At 38.3% G+C, this 3,168-nt stretch overlaps 1 non-coding gene across 1 annotated transcript; it reads left to right on the top strand.

The window, feature by feature from the left end:
• The first annotated feature begins 1,507 nt into the window (after positions 1-1,507).
• Positions 1,508-1,617, top strand: LOC138811618 (U6 spliceosomal RNA). The gene has a single exon (XR_011367454.1). It is a non-coding gene; the product is annotated as a U6 spliceosomal RNA (small nuclear RNA).
• Positions 1,618-3,168: the final 1,551 nt, after the last annotated feature.

Genomic DNA, 3,168 nt, shown 5'->3' with positions numbered 1-3,168 from the left:
AGATAAAATCTAGTTCAACAGATACATCTATTCAACATTAAACAACTATATATTAATCGGCTGCGAAGAATTTGGTAAACCAGAAATTATTAGGTTTAGGGAGAGATTTGGGTAAACAATAGGAATAGAGTGATGTGGGAAGGTACAGGGAGAGTTAACTGAGTCCTAATCTCAAAGTAGGAAATAAGTTGGATAGGATGAAAGTAGAGAGAGAGAAAAAAAGAAGAAAGAGAAAGGGAAAAAAAGTGACCAAAATGTAGAAAAGTAAAAATTAAAAATATGATGCAGAAAGGAATACAAACTATTCAGAGAAGAACGTGAATATAATGAGAGACGGGGAGGAATATAAAGGAGATGTGAAAAACTTAAAAATAAAAATACTTAAAATATTATATAGGTATAAAGAGGTAGTGGTAATATTAAGGAATTTAAGTCTAAAAGGTTTTGAATTGAGTAATGAATTTGTGGATTAAGTGTGTACACAATGGGGGATAAGGTCTACTAATCGACTACGGGTTTATCTGAGGATGTTCAGAACAACAATTAAGTCACATAAAGAAGAACAAAAGAGAAGAAAAGGTGAAAAGGATAAGAAAAAAGAAGAAAAGATCAGAAGTTCAGTAGAGCTAAACAAAAAACAAAAAGAATTTTTTAAAAGAAAAAGAAAAGAAAGAAACATGCACACACACATATACTCCTAAAATAAAAATTATAAGAGAAAAAAAGTTACTAGAAAAATTTTTTTTCAAAAAATGTAAAAATTAAAAAAAAGTTTCCAAAAACATTTTTTTATAAATGGTACCAAAAAAAAAAAAAAAGAAAAACAAAAACAAAATTTTTGTGAGGGGTAGGAAAAATCATGTATCTCCCTTGTGTCCATAACCAGCCTCAGGTTGGAGTCTCTGGTCTTTTTGTGGTGTTTGATTTTCCTGTGGCTTGGTTGGTTTCTTAAGTCAGTTTGTTTGAACAGGCAGAAAGATGCTCTGCTTTACCCAGGATTTTGTGATCCTCCTCCAAGGTTAGTTCAATGGAAGGGAGATCTGCTTTGAGTATCACAAAAGAGGGAGACGGCTTTTTCCTCAAGTTTGGAGATGCTGTGATGAGGCTAGGTTCTGGGTAGTGTTGAAGCCTTTCAGCAAACAGTAGCTTTTCCCAGGGGCTAGTTTGTGATAAACTCACAGAGCCCAGCCTGGAGTCACTCTCAGGGTTTCTGTTTACTGAATTTCAATTGATTGTCATGGCTGCTAAAGGAGGGGCAGCCTCTGGCTCTGATTACCCAGTGAAGAAAGCCACTCCTGGGGCTAGCGCCTGAGCTGGGTGACTTTTCCCTGGGTGGAGCTCAGTCTGGCAGGTCAGCTTAGATTCTTGTGACCTACTAAATGACTCTAGTTTTCATCCAAGGCTTAAGTTGGAGCTAGCAGCTCCACCGAGCATTGTCAGTATCCAAGATGGAGATCTCCAGTACTGGAGGGTGAGGGATGGCCTTCCCTCCTCTGCTCCCTGAGAAGTATTGAGGAAGCATTATATACACTAAATTTGGAATGATAAGGAGAAGATTAACATGGCCCCTGCTTAAGGATGACAGGCAAATTCCTGTCATTCCATTGCCTAATTTGTTAGGAAGTGGAAAGACTTGGGAAATAGATTATGAAGTGTAATAAGCCAAGTCCAAACAAACATAAGTCCCATGGTTTCCCTAATTTTCAATAACTAATATATGTCTGGGATAAGCAGAAAAGGTCAAAAGCTATGTACATATGACCAGAAAAGATTATGTTAAGGTAAATGAACTGAAGTTAGTGACACAAGTGTTTTTTTTCTTTCTTGCTATTGTTTCTCACATACGTATAACGTTCAGTATGGTTTTTTTTTTTGTTTCTTTATATGTTCGGACCCCATGTTAAATCACTTATTTTCACTGTATTTGAAGTTGGTGCACCTACATCTTGTATATAGTCTCTTCAAATTTTTGGATGGGAAGGAGAAAAAGAAAATGCTTAAATAGGAATACAGGTTCACCCATTGTAACAATGAGATGCACAAGACACTAGGTTGTAAAATGAACTTTACAATTGAGGCGGGGGAAGGGAGGAGGTGAGTGGACTTGTGGAGGTAGAAGGGAAGGGATAGTAGGGGAATAATAAAGGAGGAGTTAACAATGCTTGTTAGGAAATGTAGTCATTGCCTTGCTTATGTAAGTGTGACCCTTCTGTACAGTAATTTTGCAATTGAAAGACCCCAGACTCACTGGGATACTTTCTCAACGGGAGGGCACCCCAGAAACCAAGACTCCAAACCAGCAGATGCAACAAGCAAGAGGAGTTTATTTGGCATTTGTGCAAACGGACACTCTGCCCCAGGCAATCAGAGCGCCCTGAGCAGCAGTTACAGGCATTTTTAAAGGCAAAAACCACAAATTAGCATAAAACACTCTTTGTAAAACAATTGTCTCATGGTTGGTCTAAGGGGGAGTTTACATGGTTACAGGCCTATGATTGGTTGACATTTGGCTTAGCTTGTGGTCTTGCCAGGTGGTCGTTGTCAAGGTCCATCCCGGGGTTTGTTGAACTGAACTGGAACTGAAAAACATAAACTAAAACTGAAAAACATGTACTATCTGTAACCTTTGACCTTGTCCTGGGGTGGGCTGCCATCCGGACATCTGGGACGGCCGATATCCGGATATCTGGGCCTCGAGACTCTGCCCAGTTTTATTTCCCAGGGAAGGGGGTCTGAATGCAAGCATATTTACAGAAGCAAAATCAGCAGTTAGCAAGTTAGTAATGGTAATGGTAAAGTGAGGTTTTTAATGAAAACATATAAAAATGTTCTGAGATGGAAGAGTTTATTTCCTTTATTTTACTCATAATATCGTTAAGAAATTAATGCAAAACACTAATATGAAGGTATTTTGAATAAATGTGTGTGTGCCCACGCACTTGCATGTGTGTTGGCATGCTCAGAGTTTGAAATCAGGGCTTCAAAGTCTTGCTAGGCCTTTTTGCTCTATTGGTGAGCTACTAAATGAGCTACATCTCCATTCCTGGCCCTTTGATAGTTCATTAAAAGTTTTGAAAAATAATCTCATGAATTTATTTTGCCCTGATAGGCTTCCAACTGTTATCCACAGATCTCAGGCTCCTGAGTAGATATCCCCAGTAGTTAGGA

This window comes from Dipodomys merriami, unplaced genomic scaffold (assembly GCF_024711535.1).
Source record: "Dipodomys merriami isolate MVZ:Mamm:240054 unplaced genomic scaffold, mDipMer1.0.p SCAF_54, whole genome shotgun sequence".
Lineage (NCBI taxonomy): Eukaryota > Metazoa > Chordata > Mammalia > Rodentia > Heteromyidae > Dipodomys > Dipodomys merriami.
The sequence above is the reverse complement of the archived record's forward strand: the minus strand, read 5'-3'. Positions and strand labels throughout refer to the sequence as shown.